Source organism: Hippopotamus amphibius, chromosome 2, assembly GCF_030028045.1.
Source record: "Hippopotamus amphibius kiboko isolate mHipAmp2 chromosome 2, mHipAmp2.hap2, whole genome shotgun sequence".
Classification (NCBI taxonomy): Eukaryota; Metazoa; Chordata; class Mammalia; order Artiodactyla; family Hippopotamidae; genus Hippopotamus; species Hippopotamus amphibius.
Genome location: NC_080187.1, coordinates 221319047 through 221342333, shown reverse-complemented (window position 1 = coordinate 221342333; position 23287 = coordinate 221319047). Strand labels below are relative to the sequence as shown.

General features: G+C 54.1%; 9 non-coding genes across 9 annotated transcripts; all 9 read left to right on the top strand.

Annotated features, from left to right (window-relative positions):
- Positions 1-2198: 2198 nt before the first annotated feature.
- LOC130847417 (small nucleolar RNA SNORD115) lies at positions 2199-2279 on the top strand. Its single transcript, XR_009052181.1, has one exon. It is a non-coding gene; the product is annotated as a small nucleolar RNA SNORD115 (small nucleolar RNA).
- A 2505-nt stretch (positions 2280-4784) lies between these two features.
- Positions 4785-4865, top strand: LOC130847416 (small nucleolar RNA SNORD115). The gene has a single exon (XR_009052180.1). It is a non-coding gene; the product is annotated as a small nucleolar RNA SNORD115 (small nucleolar RNA).
- Positions 4866-7370: 2505 nt separating this feature from the next.
- LOC130847415 (small nucleolar RNA SNORD115) lies at positions 7371-7451 on the top strand. Its single transcript, XR_009052179.1, has one exon. It is a non-coding gene; the product is annotated as a small nucleolar RNA SNORD115 (small nucleolar RNA).
- Positions 7452-9956: 2505 nt separating this feature from the next.
- On the top strand, positions 9957-10037 carry LOC130846856 (small nucleolar RNA SNORD115). The gene has a single exon (XR_009051651.1). It is a non-coding gene; the product is annotated as a small nucleolar RNA SNORD115 (small nucleolar RNA).
- A 2505-nt stretch (positions 10038-12542) lies between these two features.
- On the top strand, positions 12543-12623 carry LOC130847346 (small nucleolar RNA SNORD115). Its single transcript, XR_009052111.1, has one exon. It is a non-coding gene; the product is annotated as a small nucleolar RNA SNORD115 (small nucleolar RNA).
- A 2505-nt stretch (positions 12624-15128) lies between these two features.
- Positions 15129-15209, top strand: LOC130847414 (small nucleolar RNA SNORD115). Its single transcript, XR_009052178.1, has one exon. It is a non-coding gene; the product is annotated as a small nucleolar RNA SNORD115 (small nucleolar RNA).
- A 2506-nt stretch (positions 15210-17715) lies between these two features.
- On the top strand, positions 17716-17796 carry LOC130847413 (small nucleolar RNA SNORD115). The gene has a single exon (XR_009052177.1). It is a non-coding gene; the product is annotated as a small nucleolar RNA SNORD115 (small nucleolar RNA).
- Positions 17797-20301: 2505 nt separating this feature from the next.
- On the top strand, positions 20302-20382 carry LOC130847412 (small nucleolar RNA SNORD115). The gene has a single exon (XR_009052176.1). It is a non-coding gene; the product is annotated as a small nucleolar RNA SNORD115 (small nucleolar RNA).
- A 2505-nt stretch (positions 20383-22887) lies between these two features.
- On the top strand, positions 22888-22968 carry LOC130847410 (small nucleolar RNA SNORD115). Its single transcript, XR_009052174.1, has one exon. It is a non-coding gene; the product is annotated as a small nucleolar RNA SNORD115 (small nucleolar RNA).
- Positions 22969-23287: the final 319 nt, after the last annotated feature.

Sequence of the window (23287 nt, the reverse complement as noted above, 5' to 3'; positions counted from 1 at the left end):
AATGTTCCGCAGTGAGTGGCTCTTTTGGTTGCTACCGATAGGCCCCAGAGAATTTTGAACTATGGGCTGGCCACCCTCACAGCAGGCAGTACAGGGTAGTCTTTTGGCAACCTCCTGCCTACCAAGGAGGAATGTCTGCTGCTGCCCCAAATTTATGGGCTCACATCTGGTGCACTCACATGCCTTCATTAGAGCTGTATTCTAGTCAGAGGGCACATCGAGGCAGTGTTTTCTTCCTTGGCCCCAGGCGGAACATCTCTAGAGACCTCTGTGCACCTAGCGCCAGAGTATGATCACCAACTGAGGGAATGGTCCCTTGTGGTGTGTGCTTTATGGCTTCCCAAAACCTGTCAGTAGGGAAGGCTCATGCCCCCTGCCTAGAGATGGTGAGAGGCAGGCAGGAGCCCATCCTCAGGTGCTTGGAGGCAGGATGCTGCTGGTTATTTCAAGGGCTGGAAGCCATGCCGTGGTCTTCAATGGGGTTGTGCCAGGACTCTGTGAGGGATCATGGTGCTTTGTTGGAGCCACTTGATCCGAATGGGGCCTCTGATGGGGTCTGCATGCATACACAGGACCATAGCTTCTCCTGGGTTGGTCGTCCTCTCCGGAAGCCACTGGTTTGTCAGAGAGCCCCCTCCAGAGGAGAAAAGGCTTCTGGGTGTCCATTCCCCCATGAAGGCTTTGCAGAGCCCTTGGGCATCCCGTTATCATGTCCAGCGTGAGGCCCTGTTGACCTGAAGGGGAGGGGTGGTCCCGGGATGTGGGCTGAGGAGGGTGTAGCTGCATGGCTGTTGTTTGGTGGCCTTGCACGGGCCACAGTAGGGAATGCTGCCACAGAAGAAATTGGCCCTGTTTGGGAATCTCTGTGGTCCCCAAGGAGGAATGCTTGACATGGCTCCCCATCCACCAGATCGGAATGCAGGCCTTGAAATTCAACTCGATTGACCTGAAGTGTAGTAAGAATGACCATGGAGGCACCATTTCATTACGTGTTGCCCTGGGGAGCAACCACGCAGATCTCTGTGCATGTCGAGGCAGAGCACGAGGATGGACTGAGCTTATGGTCAGTTGTGGGGTGTGCTTGAGTGACTTCCAAGAAGTGTTGGTTGGGAGGATGTGGGGCCAGGCCTGGAGGTGGTGAGAGGCAACAAGGACCCTTGATCAGGGACTTGGCAGCTAGATGCTCTTGGCTTTGTGAGAGCTGAAGGGCTGGTCCCTTGCTGGAATGGGGTTTCCCAGGTCTCTGTGAGGGATCATGGGCCCTCAGATAGGCCAGTTTTCTCAGACAGGCCCTTTCATGGGTTCTGCATACAGATACAGGCCTGTGGCATCTCTTGGGCTGGCCTTCCTCTACGGGAGCCACTGCCTACCAAGAGAGCTCCCTCCAGCTCCTGTGAATGTCCACTGTGTGGGACATAAAGGCCTCATTGTCTGGGTGTTGTGCACATGGACAAGCCGAGTGTGACATCGGCCAGCACACGCTTGCCCACACCAGGGTCGGGCCCAGAGGAATGTCTCCATTCCCCCCAGAAACACCCCCAGGGTTTTCCCCACCAAGCAGACCTGGTGCCAGGCCTTGTGCTGCCTGGAGGATCCATGAGGCTAGTCCTTCCCTGGGGAGACATATACGTACTGGTTATTTCATCTGCCCCTGACACAGTATTAAGGTACATAAGATGGCATTGATCCACCTGTCCACTCATGCCTTCATCTTTGTAAGTATGGATGGATGGAGGGAGTGAGCCAAGGACGAGGGTCAAAGGGGAGGGAGCTAGAGCATTCTGGAGGAAGGGAGGCAGGAAGGAAGCTATGTAGGGAGCTGTTTGTATGCGTTTCAGCTATGTGTTCCTGTCTCTGCGTGGAGGTACATTTGGGCCCTATGTTCCTGGATGTATTGCTGCAGGTATTTCTTGTAGCATCATTCGATGCATGAGCGTGTGGCACACACGTCCCCCAATGCATCTAGCATGGAGTTGGAGTTCTCACAGCTGTCCTTCTCACCTCTTGGCAGCCATCGTCCCCAGAGAAATGAAGATCTGTGTTTGGCCTATGTTCCCTAGGGCAATCACCATGAGCCTTGGCCCAGCACGTGGATTCGACAGAATGGCACATCCCTTCAGGCATCCTTCTTTCCAGGAAGCATCTGAGGTAAGCCTTCACATGTGGCAGGGCGCAGGTGAATGAAGAGGGCCTCAGTTGGGTCGATGATGAGAACTCATATGGTCCTGAAGAGAGCTGATGACCAAAAAATCATGCTCAATAGGATTACGCTGAGGCCTAACAGAGGGTTCCAGGGGCAGGATGGCCTGCATTTTTGGTCCATTGCAGAGCCCTGTGTGTGTGTGTGGTTGTGGGTTTGGGTGTGGGTGTTGGAGCAGCCTCTCGCTCGAGGAAATCCCTTGAGACTCCTCCCAGTGTAGATGGCTTCCACATATCCAAGATGTGTTGCCACCTTTGGTTTTCTATCCTGCTCCATAGTGCCAGGGCCCACATGTTCTGAAGCCATGGGTGGAGTCTTTCCTTAAGCCTTTCTGCTTTGAATTTTGTGTTTCAGGCCAAATCTTGGAATGGACTCACCACAGCCAGAATGTTCCGCAGTGAGTGGCTCTTTTGGTTGCTACCGATAGGCCCCAGAGAATTTTGAACTATGGGCTGGCCACCCTCACAGCAGGCAGTACAGGGTAGTCTTTTGGCAACCTCCTGCCTACCAAGGAGGAATGTCTGCTGCTGCCCCAAATTTATGGGCTAACATCTGGTGCACTTACGTGCCTTCATTAGAGCTGTATTCTAGTCAGAGAGCGCATCGAGGCAATGTTTTCTTCCTTGGTCCCAGGCGGAACATCTCTAGAGCCCTCTGTGCACCTAGTGCCAGAGTATGATCACCAACTGAGGGAATGGTCCCTTGTGGTGTGTGCTTTATGGCTTCCCAAAACCTGTCAGTAGGGAAGGCTCATGCCCCCTGCCTAGAGATGGTGAGAGGCAGGCAGGAGCCCATCCTCAGGTGCTTGGAGGCAGGATGCTGCTGGTTATTTCAAGGGCTGGAAGCCATGCCGTGGTCTTCAATGGGGTTGTGCCAGGACTCTGTGAGGGATCATGGTGCTTTGTTGGAGCCACTTGATCCGAATGGGGCCTCTGATGGGGTCTGCATGCATACACAGGACCATAGCTTCTCCTGGGTTGGTCGTCCTCTCCGGAAGCCACTGGTTTGTCAGAGAGCCCCCTCCAGAGGAGAAAAGGCTTCTGGGTGTCCATTCCCCCATGAAGGCTTTGCAGAGCCCTTGGGCATCCCGTTATCATGTCCATCGTGAGGCCCTGTTGACCTGAAGGGGAGGGGTGGTCCCGGGATGTGGGCTGAGGAGGGTGTAGCTGCATGGCTGCTGTTTGGTGGCCTTGCACGGGCCACAGTAGGGAATGCTGCCACAGAAGAAATTGGCCCTGTTTGGGAATCTCTGTGGTCCCCAAGGAGGAATGCTTGACATGGCTCCCCATCCACCAGATCGGAATGCGGGCCTTGAAATTCAACTCGATTGACCTGAAGTGTAGTAAGAATGACCATGGAGGCACCATTTCATTACGTGTTGCCCTGGGGAGCAACCACGCAGATCTCTGTGCATGTCGAGGCAGAGCACGAGGATGGACTGAGCTTATGGTCAGTTGTGGGGTGTGCTTGAGTGACTTCCAAGAAGTGTTGGTTGGGAGGATGTGGGGCCAGGCCTGGAGGTGGTGAGAGGCAACAAGGACCCTTGATCAGGGACTTGGCAGCTAGATGCTCTTGGCTTTGTGAGAGCTGAAGGGCTGGTCCCTTGCTGGAATGGGGTTTCCCAGGTCTCTGTGAGGGATCATGGGCCCTCAGATAGGCCAGTTTTCTCAGACAGGCCCTTTCATGGGTTCTGCATACAGATACAGGCCTGTGGCATCTCTTGGGCTGGCCTTCCTCTACGGGAGCCACTGCCTACCAAGAGAGCTCCCTCCAGCTCCTGTGAATGTCCACTGTGTGGGACATAAAGGCCTCATTGTCTGGGTGTTGTGCACATGGACAAGCCGAGTGTGACATCGGCCAGCACACGCTTGCCCACACCAGGGTCGGGCCCAGAGGAATGTCTCCATTCCCCCCAGAAACACCCCCAGGGTTTTCCCCACCAAGCAGACCTGGTGCCAGGCCTTGTGCTGCCTGGAGGATCCATGAGGCTAGTCCTTCCCTGGGGAGACATATACGTACTGGTTATTTCATCTGCCCCTGACACAGTATTAAGGTACATAAGATGGCATTGATCCACCTGTCCACTCATGCCTTCATCTTTGTAAGTATGGATGGATGGAGGGAGTGAGCCAAGGACGAGGGTCAAAGGGGAGGGAGCTAGAGCATTCTGGAGGAAGGGAGGCAGGAAGGAAGCTATGTAGGGAGCTGTTTGTATGCGTTTCAGCTATGTGTTCCTGTCTCTGCGTGGAGGTACATTTGGGCCCTATGTTCCTGGATGTATTGCTGCAGGTATTTCTTGTAGCATCATTCGATGCATGAGCGTGTGGCACACACGTGCCCCAATGCATCTAGCATGGAGTTGGAGTTCTCACAGCTGTCCTTCTCACCTCTTGGCAGCCATCGTCCCCAGAGAAATGAAGATCTGTGTTTGGCCTATGTTCCCTAGGGCAATCACCATGAGCCTTGGCCCAGCACGTGGATTCGACAGAATGGCACATCCCTTCAGGCATCCTTCTTTCCAGGAAGCATCTGAGGTAAGCCTTCACATGTGGCAGGGCGCAGGTGAGTGAGGAGGGCCTCAGTTGGGTCGATGATGAGAACTCATATGGTCCTGAAGAGAGCTGATGACCAAAAAATCATGCTCAATAGGATTACGCTGAGGCCTAACAGAGGGATCCAGGGGCAGGATGGCCTGCATTTTTGGTCCATTGCAGAGCCCTGGGTGTGGGTGTGTGTGTGGGTTTGGGTGTGGGTGTTGGAGCAGCCTCTCGCTCGAGGAAATCCCTTGAGACTCCTCCCAGTGTAGATGGCTTCCACATATCCAAGATGTGTTGCCACCTTTGGTTTTCTATCCTGCTCCATAGTGCCAGGGCCCACATGTTCTGAAGCCATGGGTGGAGTCTTTCCTTAAGCCTTTCTGCTTTGAATTTTGTGTTTCAGGCCAAATCTTGGAATGGACTCACCACAGCCAGAATGTTCCGCAGTGAGTGGCTCTTTTGGTTGCTACCGATAGGCCCCAGAGAATTTTGAACTATGGGCTGGCCACCCTCACAGCAGGCAGTACAGGGTAGTCTTTTGGCAACCTCCTGCCTACCAAGGAGGAATGTCTGCTGCTGCCCCAAATTTATGGGCTAACATCTGGTGCACTTACGTGCCTTCATTAGAGCTGTATTCTAGTCAGAGAGCGCATCGAGGCAATGTTTTCTTCCTTGGTCCCAGGCGGAACATCTCTAGAGCCCTCTGTGCACCTAGTGCCAGAGTATGATCACCAACTGAGGGAATGGTCCCTTGTGGTGTGTGCTTTATGGCTTCCCAAAACCTGTCAGTAGGGAAGGCTCATGCCCCCTGCCTAGAGATGGTGAGAGGCAGGCAGGAGCCCATCCTCAGGTGCTTGGAGGCAGGATGCTGCTGGTTATTTCAAGGGCTGGAAGCCATGCCGTGGTCTTCAATGGGGTTGTGCCAGGACTCTGTGAGGGATCATGGTGCTTTGTTGGAGCCACTTGATCCGAATGGGGCCTCTGATGGGGTCTGCATGCATACACAGGACCATAGCTTCTCCTGGGTTGGTCGTCCTCTCCGGAAGCCACTGGTTTGTCAGAGAGCCCCCTCCAGAGGAGAAAAGGCTTCTGGGTGTCCATTCCCCCATGAAGGCTTTGCAGAGCCCTTGGGCATCCCGTTATCATGTCCATCGTGAGGCCCTGTTGACCTGAATGGGAGGGGTGGTCCCGGGATGTGGGCTGAGGAGGGTGTAGCTGCATGGCTGCTGTTTGGTGGCCTTGCACGGGCCACAGTAGGGAATGCTGCCACAGAAGAAATTGGCCCTGTTTGGGAATCTCTGTGGTCCCCAAGGAGGAATGCTTGACATGGCTCCCCATCCACCAGATCGGAATGCGGGCCTTGAAATTCAACTCGATTGACCTGAAGTGTAGTAAGACTGACCATGGAGGCACCATTTCATTACGTGTTGCCCTGGGGAGCAACCACGCAGATCTCTGTGCATGTCGAGGCAGAGCACGAGGATGGACTGAGCTTATGGTCCGTTGTGGGGTGTGCTTGAGTGACTTCCAAGAAGTGTTGGTTGGGAGGATGTGGGGCCAGGCCTGGAGGTGGTGAGAGGCAACAAGGACCCTTGATCAGGGACTTGGCAGCTAGATGCTCTTGGCTTTGTGAGAGCTGAAGGGCTGGTCCCTTGCTGGAATGGGGTTTCCCAGGTCTCTGTGAGGGATCATGGGCCCTCAGATAGGCCAGTTTTCTCAGACAGGCCCTTTCATGGGTTCTGCATACAGATACAGGCCTGTGGCATCTCTTGGGCTGGCCTTCCTCTACGGGAGCCACTGCCTACCAAGAGAGCTCCCTCCAGCTCCTGTGAATGTCCACTGTGTGGGACATAAAGGCCTCATTGTCTGGGTGTTGTGCACATGGACAAGCCGAGTGTGACATCGGCCAGCACACGCTTGCCCACACCAGGGTCGGGCCCAGAGGAATGTCTCCATTCCCCCCAGAAACACCCCCAGTGTTTTCCCCACCAAGCAGACCTGGTGCCAGGCCTTGTGCTGCCTGGAGGATCCATGAGGCTAGTCCTTCCCTGGGGAGACATATACGTACTGGTTATTTCATCTGCCCCTGACACAGTATTAAGGTACATAAGATGGCATTGATCCACCTGTCCACTCATGCCTTCATCTTTGTAAGTATGGATGGATGGAGGGAGTGAGCCAAGGACGAGGGTCAAAGGGGAGGGAGCTAGAGCATTCTGGAGGAAGGGAGGCAGGAAGGAAGCTATGTAGGGAGCTGTTTGTATGCGTTTCAGCTATGTGTTCCTGTCTCTGCGTGGAGGTACATTTGGGCCCTATGTTCCTGGATGTATTGCTGCAGGTATTTCTTGTAGCATCATTCGATGCATGAGCGTGTGGCACACACGTGCCCCAATGCATCTAGCATGGAGTTGGAGTTCTCACAGCTGTCCTTCTCACCTCTTGGCAGCCATCGTCCCCAGAGAAATGAAGATCTGTGTTTGGCCTATGTTCCCTAGGGCAATCACCATGAGCCTTGGCCCAGCACGTGGATTCGACAGAATGGCACATCCCTTCAGGCATCCTTCTTTCCAGGAAGCATCTGAGGTAAGCCTTCACATGTGGCAGGGCGCAGGTGAGTGAGGAGGGCCTCAGTTGGGTCGATGATGAGAACTCATATGGTCCTGAAGAGAGCTGATGACCAAAAAATCATGCTCAATAGGATTACGCTGAGGCCTAACAGAGGGATCCAGGGGCAGGATGGCCTGCATTTTTGGTCCATTGCAGAGCCCTGGGTGTGGGTGTGTGTGTGGGTTTGGGTGTGGGTGTTGGAGCAGCCTCTCGCTCGAGGAAATCCCTTGAGACTCCTCCCAGTGTAGATGGCTTCCACATATCCAAGATGTGTTGCCACCTTTGGTTTTCTATCCTGCTCCATAGTGCCAGGGCCCACATGTTCTGAAGCCATGGGTGGAGTCTTTCCTTAAGCCTTTCTGCTTTGAATTTTGTGTTTCAGGCCAAATCTTGGAATGGACTCACCACAGCCAGAATGTTCCGCAGTGAGTGGCTCTTTTGGTTGCTACCGATAGGCCCCAGAGAATTTTGAACTATGGGCTGGCCACCCTCACAGCAGGCAGTACAGGGTAGTCTTTTGGCAACCTCCTGCCTACCAAGGAGGAATGTCTGCTGCTGCCCCAAATTTATGGGCTAACATCTGGTGCACTTACGTGCCTTCATTAGAGCTGTATTCTAGTCAGAGAGCGCATCGAGGCAATGTTTTCTTCCTTGGTCCCAGGCGGAACATCTCTAGAGCCCTCTGTGCACCTAGTGCCAGAGTATGATCACCAACTGAGGGAATGGTCCCTTGTGGTGTGTGCTTTATGGCTTCCCAAAACCTGTCAGTAGGGAAGGCTCATGCCCCCTGCCTAGAGATGGTGAGAGGCAGGCAGGAGCCCATCCTCAGGTGCTTGGAGGCAGGATGCTGCTGGTTATTTCAAGGGCTGGAAGCCATGCCGTGGTCTTCAATGGGGTTGTGCCAGGACTCTGTGAGGGATCATGGTGCTTTGTTGGAGCCACTTGATCCGAATGGGGCCTCTGATGGGGTCTGCATGCATACACAGGACCATAGCTTCTCCTGGGTTGGTCGTCCTCTCCGGAAGCCACTGGTTTGTCAGAGAGCCCCCTCCAGAGGAGAAAAGGCTTCTGGGTGTCCATTCCCCCATGAAGGCTTTGCAGAGCCCTTGGGCATCCCGTTATCATGTCCATCGTGAGGCCCTGTTGACCTGAATGGGAGGGGTGGTCCCGGGATGTGGGCTGAGGAGGGTGTAGCTGCATGGCTGCTGTTTGGTGGCCTTGCACGGGCCACAGTAGGGAATGCTGCCACAGAAGAAATTGGCCCTGTTTGGGAATCTCTGTGGTCCCCAAGGAGGAATGCTTGACATGGCTCCCCATCCACCAGATCGGAATGCGGGCCTTGAAATTCAACTCGATTGACCTGAAGTGTAGTAAGACTGACCATGGAGGCACCATTTCATTACGTGTTGCCCTGGGGAGCAACCACGCAGATCTCTGTGCATGTCGAGGCAGAGCACGAGGATGGACTGAGCTTATGGTCCGTTGTGGGGTGTGCTTGAGTGACTTCCAAGAAGTGTTGGTTGGGAGGATGTGGGGCCAGGCCTGGAGGTGGTGAGAGGCAACAAGGACCCTTGATCAGGGACTTGGCAGCTAGATGCTCTTGGCTTTGTGAGAGCTGAAGGGCTGGTCCCTTGCTGGAATGGGGTTTCCCAGGTCTCTGTGAGGGATCATGGGCCCTCAGATAGGCCAGTTTTCTCAGACAGGCCCTTTCATGGGTTCTGCATACAGATACAGGCCTGTGGCATCTCTTGGGCTGGCCTTCCTCTACGGGAGCCACTGCCTACCAAGAGAGCTCCCTCCAGCTCCTGTGAATGTCCACTGTGTGGGACATAAAGGCCTCATTGTCTGGGTGTTGTGCACATGGACAAGCCGAGTGTGACATCGGCCAGCACACGCTTGCCCACACCAGGGTCGGGCCCAGAGGAATGTCTCCATTCCCCCCAGAAACACCCCCAGTGTTTTCCCCACCAAGCAGACCTGGTGCCAGGCCTTGTGCTGCCTGGAGGATCCATGAGGCTAGTCCTTCCCTGGGGAGACATATACGTACTGGTTATTTCATCTGCCCCTGACACAGTATTAAGGTACATAAGATGGCATTGATCCACCTGTCCACTCATGCCTTCATCTTTGTAAGTATGGATGGATGGAGGGAGTGAGCCAAGGACGAGGGTCAAAGGGGAGGGAGCTAGAGCATTCTGGAGGAAGGGAGGCAGGAAGGAAGCTATGTAGGGAGCTGTTTGTATGCGTTTCAGCTATGTGTTCCTGTCTCTGCGTGGAGGTACATTTGGGCCCTATGTTCCTGGATGTATTGCTGCAGGTATTTCTTGTAGCATCATTCGATGCATGAGCGTGTGGCACACACGTGCCCCAATGCATCTAGCATGGAGTTGGAGTTCTCACAGCTGTCCTTCTCACCTCTTGGCAGCCATCGTCCCCAGAGAAATGAAGATCTGTGTTTGGCCTATGTTCCCTAGGGCAATCACCATGAGCCTTGGCCCAGCACGTGGATTCGACAGAATGGCACATCCCTTCAGGCATCCTTCTTTCCAGGAAGCATCTGAGGTAAGCCTTCACATGTGGCAGGGCGCAGGTGAGTGAGGAGGGCCTCAGTTGGGTCGATGATGAGAACTCATATGGTCCTGAAGAGAGCTGATGACCAAAAAATCATGCTCAATAGGATTATGCTGAGGCCTAACAGAGGGATCCAGGGGCAGGATGGCCTGCATTTTTGGTCCATTGCAGAGCCCTGGGTGTGGGTGTGTGTGTGGGTTTGGGTGTGGGTGTTGGAGCAGCCTCTCGCTCGAGGAAATCCCTTGAGACTCCTCCCAGTGTAGATGGCTTCCACATATCCAAGATGTGTTGCCACCTTTGGTTTTCTATCCTGCTCCATAGTGCCAGGGCCCACATGTTCTGAAGCCATGGGTGGAGTCTTTCCTTAAGCCTTTCTGCTTTGAATTTTGTGTTTCAGGCCAAATCTTGGAATGGACTCACCACAGCCAGAATGTTCCGCAGTGAGTGGCTCTTTTGGTTGCTACCGATAGGCCCCAGAGAATTTTGAACTATGGGCTGGCCACCCTCACAGCAGGCAGTACAGGGTAGTCTTTTGGCAACCTCCTGCCTACCAAGGAGGAATGTCTGCTGCTGCCCCAAATTTATGGGCTAACATCTGGTGCACTTACATGCCTTCATTAGAGCTGTATTCTAGTCAGAGAGCGCATCGAGGCAATGTTTTCTTCCTTGGTCCCAGGCGGAACATCTCTAGAGCCCTCTGTGCACCTAGCGCCAGAGTATGATCACCAACTGAGGGAATGGTCCCTTGTGGTGTGTGCTTTATGGCTTCCCAAAACCTGTCAGTAGGGAAGGCTCATGCCCCCTGCCTAGAGATGGTGAGAGGCAGGCAGGAGCCCATCCTCAGGTGCTTGGAGGCAGGATGCTGCTGGTTATTTCAAGGGCTGGAAGCCATGCCGTGGTCTTCAATGGGGTTGTGCCAGGACTCTGTGAGGGATCATGGTGCTTTGTTGGAGCCACTTGATCCGAATGGGGCCTCTGATGGGGTCTGCATGCATACACAGGACCATAGCTTCTCCTGGGTTGGTCGTCCTCTCCGGAAGCCACTGGTTTGTCAGAGAGCCCCCTCCAGAGGAGAAAAGGCTTCTGGGTGTCCATTCCCCCATGAAGGCTTTGCAGAGCCCTTGGGCATCCCGTTATCATGTCCAGCGTGAGGCCCTGTTGACCTGAAGGGGAGGGGTGGTCCCGGGATGTGGGCTGAGGAGGGTGTAGCTGCATGGCTGTTGTTTGGTGGCCTTGCACGGGCCACAGTAGGGAATACTGCCACAGAAGAAATTGGCCCTGTTTGGGAATCTCTGTGGTCCCCAAGGAGGAATGCTTGACATGGCTCCCCATCCACCAGATCGGAATGCAGGCCTTGAAATTCAACTCGATTGACCTGAAGTGTAGTAAGAATGACCATGGAGGCACCATTTCATTACGTGTTGCCCTGGGGAGCAACCACGCAGATCTCTGTGCATGTCGAGGCAGAGCACGAGGATGGACTGAGCTTATGGTCCGTTGTGGGGTGTGCTTGAGTGACTTCCAAGAAGTGTTGGTTGGGAGGATGTGGGGCCAGGCCTGGAGGTGGTGAGAGGCAACAAGGACCCTTGATCAGGGACTTGGCAGCTAGATGCTCTTGGCTTTGTGAGAGCTGAAGGGCTGGTCCCTTGCTGGAATGGGGTTTCCCAGGTCTCTGTGAGGGATCATGGGCCCTCAGATAGGCCAGTTTTCTCAGACAGGCCCTTTCATGGGTTCTGCATACAGATACAGGCCTGTGGCATCTCTTGGGCTGGCCTTCCTCTACGGGAGCCACTGCCTACCAAGAGAGCTCCCTCCAGCTCCTGTGAATGTCCACTGTGTGGGACATAAAGGCCTCATTGTCTGGGTGTTGTGCACATGGACAAGCCGAGTGTGACATCGGCCAGCACACGCTTGCCCACACCAGGGTCGGGCCCAGAGGAATGTCTCCATTCCCCCCAGAAACACCCCCAGTGTTTTCCCCACCAAGCAGACCTGGTGCCAGGCCTTGTGCTGCCTGGAGGATCCATGAGGCTAGTCCTTCCCTGGGGAGACATATACGTACTGGTTATTTCATCTGCCCCTGACACAGTATTAAGGTACATAAGATGGCATTGATCCACCTGTCCACTCATGCCTTCATCTTTGTAAGTATGGATGGATGGAGGGAGTGAGCCAAGGACGAGGGTCAAAGGGGAGGGAGCTAGAGCATTCTGGAGGAAGGGAGGCAGGAAGGAAGCTATGTAGGGAGCTGTTTGTATGCGTTTCAGCTATGTGTTCCTGTCTCTGCGTGGAGGTACATTTGGGCCCTATGTTCCTGGATGTATTGCTGCAGGTATTTCTTGTAGCATCATTCGATGCATGAGCGTGTGGCACACACGTCCCCCAATGCATCTAGCATGGAGTTGGAGTTCTCACAGCTGTCCTTCTCACCTCTTGGCAGCCATCGTCCCCAGAGAAATGAAGATCTGTGTTTGGCCTATGTTCCCTAGGGCAATCACCATGAGCCTTGGCCCAGCACGTGGATTCGACAGAATGGCACATCCCTTCAGGCATCCTTCTTTCCAGGAAGCATCTGAGGTAAGCCTTCACATGTGGCAGGGCGCAGGTGAATGAAGAGGGCCTCAGTTGGGTCGATGATGAGAACTTATATGGTCCTGAAGAGAGCTGATGACCAAAAAATCATGCTCAATAGGATTACGCTGAGGCCTAACAGAGGGATCCAGGGGCAGGATGGCCTGCATTTTTGGTCCATTGCAGAGCCCTGTGTGTGTGTGTGGTTGTGGGTTTGGGTGTGGGTGTTGGAGCAGCCTCTCGCTCGAGGAAATCCCTTGAGACTCCTCCCAGTGTAGATGGCTTCCACATATCCAAGATGTGTTGCCACCTTTGGTTTTCTATCCTGCTCCATAGTGCCAGGGCCCACATGTTCTGAAGCCATGGGTGGAGTCTTTCCTTAAGCCTTTCTGCTTTGAATTTTGTGTTTCAGGCCAAATCTTGGAATGGACTCACCACAGCCAGAATGTTCCGCAGTGAGTGGCTCTTTTGGTTGCTACCAATAGTCCCCAGAGAATTTTGAACTATGGGCTGGCCACCCTCACAGCAGGCAGTACAGGGTAGTCTTTTGGCAACCTCCTGCCTACCAAGGAGGAATGTCTGCTGCTGCCCCAAATTTATGGGCTCACATCTGGTGCACTCACATGCCTTCATTAGAGCTGTATTCTAGTCAGAGAGCACATCGAGGCAGCGTTTTCTTCCTTGGCCCCAGGGGGAACATCTCTAGAGACCTCTGTGCACCTAGTGCCAGAGTATGATCACCAACTGAGAGAATGGTCCCTTGTGGTGTGTGCTTTATGGCTTCCCAAAACCTGTCAGTAGGGAAGGCTCATGCCCCCTGCCTAGAGATGGTGAGAGGCAGGCAGGAGCCCATCCTCAGGTGCTTGGAGGCAGGATGCTGCTGGTTATTTCAAGGGCTGGAAGCCATGCCGTGGTCTTCAATGGGGTTGTGCCAGGACTCTGTGAGGGATCATGGTGCTTTGTTGGAGCCACTTGATCCGAATGGGGCCTCTGATGGGGTCTGCATGCATACACAGGACCATAGCTTCTCCTGGGTTGGTCGTCCTCTCCGGAAGCCACTGGTTTGTCAGAGAGCCCCCTCCAGAGGAGAAAAGGCTTCTGGGTTTCCATTCTCCCATGAAGGCTTTGCAGAGCCCTTGGGCATCCCGTTATCATGTCCATCGTGAGGCCCTGTTGACATGAAGGGGAGGGGTGGTCCCGGGATGTGGGCTGAGGAGGGTGTAGCTGCATGGCTGCTGTTTGGTGGCCTTGCACGGGCCACAGTAGGGAATGCTGCCACAGAAGAAATTGGCCCTGTTTGGGAATCTCTGTGGTCCCCAAGGAGGAATGCTTGACATGGCTCCCCATCCACCAGATCGGAATGCGGGCCTTGAAATTCAACTCGATTGACCTGAAGTGTAGTAAGACTGACCATGGAGGCACCATTTCATTACGTGTTGCCCTGGGGAGCAACCACGCAGATCTCTGTGCATGTCGAGGCAGAGCACGAGGATGGACTGAGCTTATGGTCCGTTGTGGGGTGTGCTTGAGTGACTTCCAAGAAGTGTTGGTTGGGAGGATGTGGGGCCAGGCCTGGAGGTGGTGAGAGGCAACAAGGACCCTTGATCAGGGACTTGGCAGCTAGATGCTCTTGGCTTTGTGAGAGCTGAAGGGCTGGTCCCTTGCTGGAATGGGGTTTCCCAGGTCTCTGTGAGGGATCATGGGCCCTCAGATAGGCCAGTTTTCTCAGACAGGCCCTTTCATGGGTTCTGCATACAGATACAGGCCTGTGGCATCTCTTGGGCTGGCCTTCCTCTTCGGGAGCCACTGCCTACCAAGAGAGCTACCTCCAGCTCCTGTGAATGTCCACTGTGTGGGACATAAAGGCCTCATTGTCTGGGTGTTGTGCACATGGACAAGCCGAGTGTGACATTGGCCAGCACACGCTTGCCCACACCAGGGTTGGGCCCAGAGGAATGTCTCCATTCCCCCCAGAAACACCCCCAGTGTTTTCCCCACCAAGCAGACCTGGTGCCAGGCCTTGTGCTGCCTGGAGGATCCATGAGGCTAGTCCTTCCCTGGGGAGACATATACGTACTGGTTATTTCATCTGCCCCTGACACAGTATTAAGGTACATAAGATGGCATTGATCCACCTGTCCACTCATGCCTTCATCTTTGTAAGTATGGATGGATGTAGGGAGTGAGCCAAGAACGAGGGTCAAAAGGGAGGGAACTAGAGCATTCTGGAGGAAGGGAGGCAGGAAGGAAGCTATGTAGGGAGCTGTTTGTATGCGTTTCAGCTATGTGTTCCTGTCTCTGCGTGGAGGTACATTTGGGCCCTATGTTCCTGGATGTATTGCTGCAGGTATTTCTTGTAGCATCATTCGATGCATGAGCGTGTGGCACACACGTCCCCCAATGCATCTAGCATGGAGTTGGAGTTCTCACAGCTGTCCTTCTCACCTCTTGGCAGCCATCGTCCCCAGAGAAATGAAGATCTGTGTTTGGCCTATGTTCCCTAGGGCAATCACCATGAGCCTTGGCCCAGCACGTGGATTCGACAGAATGGCACATCCCTTCAGGCATCCTTCTTTCCAGGAAGCATCTGAGGTAAGCCTTCACATGTGGCAGGGCGCAGGTGAGTGAGGAGGGCCTCAGTTGGGTCGATGATGAGAACTCATATGGTCCTGAAGAGAGCTGATGACCAAAAAATCATGCTCAATAGGATTACGCTGAGGCCTAACAGAGGGATCCAGGGGCAGGATGGCCTGCATTTTTGGTCCATTGCAGAGCCCTGGGTGTGGGTGTGTGTGTGGGTTTGGGTGTGGGTGTTGGAGCAGCCTCTCGCTCGAGGAAATCCCTTGAGACTCCTCCCAGTGTAGATGGCTTCCACATATCCAAGATGTGTTGCCACCTTTGGTTTTCTATCCTGCTCCATAGTGCCAGGGCCCACATGTTCTGAAGCCATGGGTGGAGTCTTTCCTTAAGCCTTTCTGCTTTGAATTTTGTGTTTCAGGCCAAGCCTTGGAATGGACTCACCACAGCCAGAATGTTCCGCAGTGAGTGGCTCTTTTGGTTGCTACCGATAGGCCCCAGAGAATTTTGAACTATGGGCTGGCCGCCCTCACAGCAGCCAGTACAGGGTAGTCTTTTGGCAACCTCCTGCCTACCAAGGAGGAATGTCTGCTGCTGCCCCAAATTTATGGGCTCACATCTGGTGCACTCACATGCCTTCATTAGAGCTGTATTCTAGTCAGAGAGCACATCGAGGCAGTGTTTTCTTCCTTGGCCCCAGGCGGAACATCTCTAGAGCCCTCTGTGCACCTAGTGCCAGAGTATGATCACCAACTGAGGGAATGGTCCCTTGTGGTGTGTGCTTTATGGCTTCCCAAAACCTGTCAGTAGGGAAGGCTCATGCCCCCTGCCTAGAGATGGTGAGAGGCAGGCAGGAGCCCATCCTCAGGTGCTTGGAGGCAGGATGCTGCTGGTTATTTCAAGGGCTGGAAGCCATGCCGTGGTCTTCAGTGGGGTTGTGCCAGGACTCTGTGAGGGATCATGGTGCTTTGTTGGAGCCACTTGATCCGAATGGGGCCTCTGATGGGGTCTGCATGCATACACAGGACCATAGCTTCTCCTGGGTTGGTCGTCCTCTCCGGAAGCCACTGGTTTGTCAGAGAGCCCCCTCCAGAGGAGAAAAGGCTTCTGGGTGTCCATTCCCCCATGAAGGCTTTGCAGAGCCCTTGGGCATCCCGTTATCATGTCCAGCGTGAGGCCCTGTTGACCTGAAGGGGAGGGGTGGTCCCGGGATGTGGGCTGTGGAGGGTGTAGCTGCATGGCTGTTGTTTGGTGGCCTTGCACGGGCCACAGTAGGGAATGCTGCCACAGAAGAAATTGGCCCTGTTTGGGAATCTCTGTGGTCCCCAAGGAGGAATGCTTGACATGGCTCCCCATCCACCAGATCGGAATGCAGGCCTTGAAATTCAACTCGATTGACCTGAAGTGTAGTAAGACTGACCATGGAGGCACCATTTCAATACGTGTTGCCCTGGGGAGCAACCACGCAGATCTCTGTGCATGTCGAGGCAGAGCACGAGGATGGACTGAGCTTATGGTCCGTTGTGGGGTGTGCTTGAGTAACTTCCAAGAAGTGTTGGTTGGGAGGATGTGGGGCCAGGCCTGGAGGTGGTGAGAGGCAACAAGGACCCTTGATCAGGGACTTGGCAGCTAGATGCTCTTGGCTCTTGTGAGAGCTGAAGGGCTGGTCCCTTGCTGGAATGGGGTTTCCCAGGTCTCTGTGAGGGATCATGGGCCCTCAGATAGGCCAGTTTTCTCAGACAGGCCCTTTCATGGGTTCTGCATACAGATACAGGCCTGTGGCATCTCTTGGGCTGGCCTTCCTCTACGGGAGCCACTGCCTACCAAGAGAGCTCCCTCCAGCTCCTGTGAATGTCCACTGTGTGGGACATAAAGGCCTCATTGTCTGGGTGTTGTGCACATGGACAAGCCGAGTGTGACATCGGCCAGCACACGCTTGCCCACACCAGGGTCGGGCCCAGAGGAATGTCTCCATTCCCCCCAGAAACACCCCCAGTGTTTTCCCCACCAAGCAGACCTGGTGCCAGGCCTTGTGCTGCCTGGAGGATCCATGAGGCTAGTCCTTCCCTGGGGAGACATATACGTACTGGTTATTTCATCTGCCCCTGACACAGTATTAAGGTACATAAGATGGCATTGATCCACCTGTCCACTCATGCCTTCATCTTTGTAAGTATGGATGGATGGAGGGAGTGAGCCAAGGACGAGGGTCAAAGGGGAGGGAGCTAGAGCATTCTGGAGGAAGGGAGGCAGGAAGGAAGCTATGTAGGGAGCTGTTTGTATGCGTTTCAGCTATGTGTTCCTGTCTCTGCGTGGAGGTACATTTGGGCCCTATGTTCCTGGATGTATTGCTGCAGGTATTTCTTGTAGCATCATTCGATGCATGAGCGTGTGGCACACACGTCCCCCAATGCATCTAGCATGGAGTTGGAGTTCTCACAGCTGTCCTTCTCACCTCTTGGCAGCCATCGTCCCCAGAGAAATGAAGATCTGTGTTTGGCCTATGTTCCCTAGGGCAATCACCATGAGCCTTGGCCCAGCACGTGGATTCGACAGAATGGCACATCCCTTCAGGCATCCTTCTTTCCAGGAAGCATCTGAGGTAAGCCTTCACATGTGGCAGGGCGCAGGTGAGTGAGGAGGGCCTCAGTTGGGTCGATGATGAGAACTCATATGGTCCTGAAGAGAGCTGATGACCAAAAAATCATGCTCAATAGGATTACGCTGAGGCCTAACAGAGGGATCCAGGGGCAGGATGGCCTGCATTTTTGGTCCATTGCAGAGCCCTGGGTGTGGGTGTGTGTGTGGGTTTGGGTGTGGGTGTTGGAGCAGCCTCTCGCTCGAGGAAATCCCTTGAGACTCCTCCCAGTGTAGATGGCTTCCACATATCCAAGATGTGTTGCCACCTTTGGTTTTCTATCCTGCTCCATAGTGCCAGGGCCCACATGTTCTGAAGCCATGGGTGGAGTCTTTCCTTAAGCCTTTCTGCTTTGAATTTTGTGTTTCAGGCCAAATCTTGGAATGGACTCACCACAGCCAGAATGTTCCGCAGTGAGTGGCTCTTTTGGTTGCTACCGATAGGCCCCAGAGAATTTTGAACTATGGGCTGGCCGCCCTCACAGCAGGCAGTACAGGGTAGTCTTTTGGCAACCTCCTGCCTACCAAGGAGGAATGTCTGCTGCTGCCCCAAATTTATGGGCTCACATCTGGTGCACTCACATGCCTTCATTAGAGCTGTATTCTAGTCAGAGAGCACATCGAGGCAGTGTTTTCTTCCTTGGCCCCAGGCGGAACATCTCTAGAGACCTCTGTGCACCTAGCGCCAGAGTATGATCACCCACTGAGGGAATGGTCCCTTGTGGTGTGTGCTTTATGGCTTCCCAAAACCTGTCAGTAGGGAAGGCTCATGCCCCCTGCCTAGAGATGGTGAGAGGCAGGCAGGAGCCCATCCTCAGGTGCTTGGAGGCAGGATGCTGCTGGTTATTTCAAGGGCTGGAAGCCATGCCGTGGTCTTCAATGGGGTTGTGCCAGGACTCTGTGAGGGATCATGGTGCTTTGTTGGAGCCACTTGATCCGAATGGGGCCTCTGATGGGGTCTGCATGCATACACAGGACCATAGCTTCTCCTGGGTTGGTCGTCCTCTCCGGAAGCCACTGGTTTGTCAGAGAGCCCCCTCCAGAGGAGAAAAGGCTTCTGGGTGTCCATTCCCCCATGAAGGCTTTGCAGAGCCCTTGGGCATCCCGTTATCATGTCCAGCGTGAGGCCCTGTTGACCTGAAGGGGAGGGGTGGTCCCGGGATGTGGGCTGGGGAGGGTGTAGCTGCATGGCTGTTGTTTGGTGGCCTTGCACGGGCCACAGTAGGGAATGCTGCCACAGAAGAAATTGGCCCTGTTTGGGAATCTCTGTGGTCCCCAAGGAGGAATGCTTGACATGGCTCCCCATCCACCAGATCGGAATGCAGGCCTTGAAATTCAACTCGATTGACCTGAAGTGTAGTAAGACTGACCATGGAGGCACCATTTCAATACGTGTTGCCCTGGGGAGCAACCACGCAGATCTCTGTGCATGTCGAGGCAGAGCACGAGGATGGACTGAGCTTATGGTCCGTTGTGGGGTGTGCTTGAGTGACTTCCAAGAAGTGTTGGTTGGGAGGATGTGGGGCCAGGCCTGGAGGTGGTGAGAGGCAACAAGGACCCTTGATCAGGGACTTGGCAGCTAGATGCTCTTGGCTTTGTGAGAGCTGAAGGGCTGGTCCCTTGCTGGAATGGGGTTTCCCAGGTCTCTGTGAGGGATCATGGGCCCTCAGATAGGCCAGTTTTCTCAGACAGGCCCTTTCATGGGTTCTGCATACAGATACAGGCCTGTGGCATCTCTTGGGCTGGCCTTCCTCTACGGGAGCCACTGCCTACCAAGAGAGCTCCCTCCAGCTCCTGTGAATGTCCACTGTGTGGGACATAAAGGCCTCATTGTCTGGGTGTTGTGCACATGGACAAGCCGAGTGTGACATCGGCCAGCACACGCTTGCCCACACCAGGGTCGGGCCCAGAGGAATGTCTCCATTCCCCCCAGAAACACCCCCAGGGTTTTCCCCACCAAGCAGACCTGGTGCCAGGCCTTGTGCTGCCTGGAGGATCCATGAGGCTAGTCCTTCCCTGGGGAGACATATACGTACTGGTTATTTCATCTGCCCCTGACACAGTATTAAGGTACATAAGATGGCATTGATCCACCTGTCCACTCATGCCTTCATCTTTGTAAGTATGGATGGATGGAGGGAGTGAGCCAAGGACGAGGGTCAAAGGGGAGGGAGCTAGAGCATTCTGGAGGAAGGGAGGCAGGAAGAAAGCTATGTAGGGAGCTGTTTGTATGCGTTTCAGCTATGTGTTCCTGTCTCTGCGTGGAGGTACATTTGGGCCCTATGTTCCTGGATGTATTGCTGCAGGTATTTCTTGTAGCATCATTCGATGCATGAGCGTGTGGCACACACGTCCCCCAATGCATCTAGCATGGAGTTGGAGTTCTCACAGCTGTCCTTCTCACCTCTTGGCAGCCATCGTCCCCAGAGAAATGAAGATCTGTGTTTGGCCTATGTTCCCTAGGGCAATCACCATGAGCCTTGGCCCAGCACGTGGATTCGACAGAATGGCACATCCCTTCAGGCATCCTTCTTTCCAGGAAGCATCTGAGGTAAGCCTTCACATGTGGCAGGGCGCAGGTGAGTGAGGAGGGCCTCAGTTGGGTCGATGATGAGAACTCATATGGTCCTGAAGAGAGCTGATGACCAAAAAATCATGCTCAATAGGATTACGCTGAGGCCTAACAGAGGGATCCAGGGGCAGGATGGCCTGCATTTTTGGTCCATTGCAGAGCCCTGGGTGTGGGTGTGTGTGTGGGTTTGGGTGTGGGTGTTGGAGCAGCCTCTCGCTCGAGGAAATCCCTTGAGACTCCTCCCAGTGTAGATGGCTTCCACATATCCAAGATGTGTTGCCACCTTTGGTTTTCTATCCTGCTCCATAGTGCCAGGGCCCACATGTTCTGAAGCCATGGGTGGAGTCTTTCCTTAAGCCTTTCTGCTTTGAATTTTGTGTTTCAGGCCAAATCTTGGAATGGACTCACCACAGCCAGAATGTTAGGCAGTGAGTGGCTCTTTTGGTTGCTACTGATAGGCCCCAGAGAATTTTGAACTATGGGCTGGCCGCCCTCACAGCAGGCAGTACAGGGTAGTCTTTTGGCAACCTCCTGCCTACCAAGGAGGAATGTCTGCTGCTGCCCCAAATTTATGGGCTCACATCTGGTGCACTCACATGCCTTCATTAGAGCTGTATTCTAGTCAGAGAGCACATCGAGGCAGTGTTTTCTTCCTTGGCCCCAGGCGGAACATCTCTAGAGACCTCTGTGCACCTAGTGCCAGAGTATGATCACCAACTGAGGGAATGGTCCCTTGTGGTGTGGGCTTTATGGCTTCCCAAAACCTGTTAGTAGGGAAGGCTCATGCCCCCTGCCTAGAGATGGTGAGAGGCAGGCAGGAGCCCATCCTCAGGTGCTTGGAGGCAGGATGCTGCTGGTTATTTCAAGGGTTGGAAGCCATGCTGTGGTCTTCAATGGGGTTGTGCCAGGACTCTGTGAGGGATCATGGTGCTTTGTTGGAGCCACTTGATCCGAATGGGGCCTCTGATGGGGTCTGCATGCATACACAGGACCATAGCTTCTCCTGGGTTGGTCGTCCTCTCCGGAAGCCACTGGTTTGTCAGAGAGCCCCCTCCAGAGGAGAAAAGGCTTCTGGGTGTCCATTCCCCCATGAAGGCTTTGCAGAGCCCTTGGGCATCCCGTTATCATGTCCAGCGTGAGGCCCTGTTGACCTGAAGGGGAGGAGTGGTCCCGGGATGTGGGCTGTGGAGGGTGTAGCTGCATGGCTGTTGTTTGGTGGCCTTGCACGGGCCACAGTAGGGAATGCTGCCACAGAAGAAATTGGCCCTGTTTGGGAATCTCTGTGGTCCCCAAGGAGGAATGCTTGACATGGCTCCCCATCCACCAGATCGGAATGCAGGCCTTGAAATTCAACTCGATTGACCTGAAGTGTAGTAAGACTGACCATGGAGGCACCATTTCAATACGTGTTGCCCTGGGGAGCAACCACGCAGATCTCTGTGCATGTCGAGGCAGAGCATGAGGATGGACTGAGCTTATGGTCCGTTGTGGGGTGTGCTTGAGTGACTTCCAAGAAGTGTTGGTTGGGAGGATGTGGGGCCAGGCCTGGAGGTGGTGAGAGGCAACAAGGACCCTTGATCAGGGACTTGGCAGCTAGATGCTCTTGGCTTTGTGAGAGCTGAAGGGCTGGTCCCTTGCTGGAATGGGGTTTCCCAGGTCTCTGTGAGGGATCATGGGCCCTCAGATAGGCCAGTTTTCTCAGACAGGCCCTTTCATGGGTTCTGCATACAGATACAGGCCTGTGGCATCTCTTGGGCTGGCCTTCCTCTACGGGAGCCACTGCCTACCAAGAGAGCTCCCTCCAGCTCCTGTGAATGTCCACTGTGTGGGACATAAAGGCCTCATTGTCTGGGTGTTGTGCACATGGACAAGCCGAGTGTGACATCGGCCAGCACACGCTTGCCCACACCAGGGTCGGGCCCAGAGGAATGTCTCCATTCCCCCCAGAAACACCCCCAGGGTTTTCCCCACCAAGCAGACCTGGTGCCAGGCCTTGTGCTGCCTGGAGGATCCATGAGGCTAGTCCTTCCCTGGGGAGACATATACGTACTGGTTATTTCATCTGCCCCTGACACAGTATTAAGGTACATAAGATGGCATTGATCCACCTGTCCACTCATGCCTTCATCTTTGTAAGTATGGATGGATGGAGGGAGTGAGCCAAGGACGAGGGTCAAAGGGGAGGGAGCTAGAGCATTCTGGAGGAAGGGAGGCAGGAAGGAAGCTATGTAGGGAGCTGTTTGTATGCGTTTCAGCTATGTGTTCCTGTCTCTGCGTGGAGGTACATTTGGGCCCTATGTTCCTGGATGTATTGCTGCAGGTATTTCTTGTAGCATCATTCGATGCATGAGCGTGTGGCACACACGTCCCCCAATGCATCTAGCATGGAGTTGGAGTTCTCACAGCTGTCCTTCTCACCTCTTGGCAGCCATCGTCCCCAGAGAAATGAAGATCTGTGTTTGGCCTATGTTCCCTAGGGCAATCACCATGAGCCTTGGTCCAGCACGTGGATTCGACAGAATGGCACATCCCTTCAGGCATCCTTCTTTCCAGGAAGCATCTGAGGTAAGCCTTCACATGTGGCAGGGCGCAGGTGAGTGAGGAGGGCCTCAGTTGGGTCGATGATGAGAACTCATATGGTCCTGAAGAGAGCTGATGACCAAAAAATCATGCTCAATAGGATTACGCTGAGGCCTAACAGAGGGATCCAGGGGCAGGATGGCCTGCATTTTTGGTCCATTGCAGAGCCCTGTGTGTGGGTGTGGTTGTGGGTTTGGGTGTGGGTGTTGGAGCAGCCTCTCGCTCGAGGAAATCCCTTGAGACTCCTCCCAGTGTAGATGGCTTCCACATATCCAAGATGTGTTGCCACCTTTGGTTTTCTATCCTGCTCCATAGTGCCAGGGCCCACATGTTCTGAAGCCATGGGTGGAGTCTTTCCTTAAGCCTTTCTGCTTTGAATTTTGTGTTTCAGGCCAAGCCTTGGAATGGACTCACCACAGCCAGAATGTTCCGCAG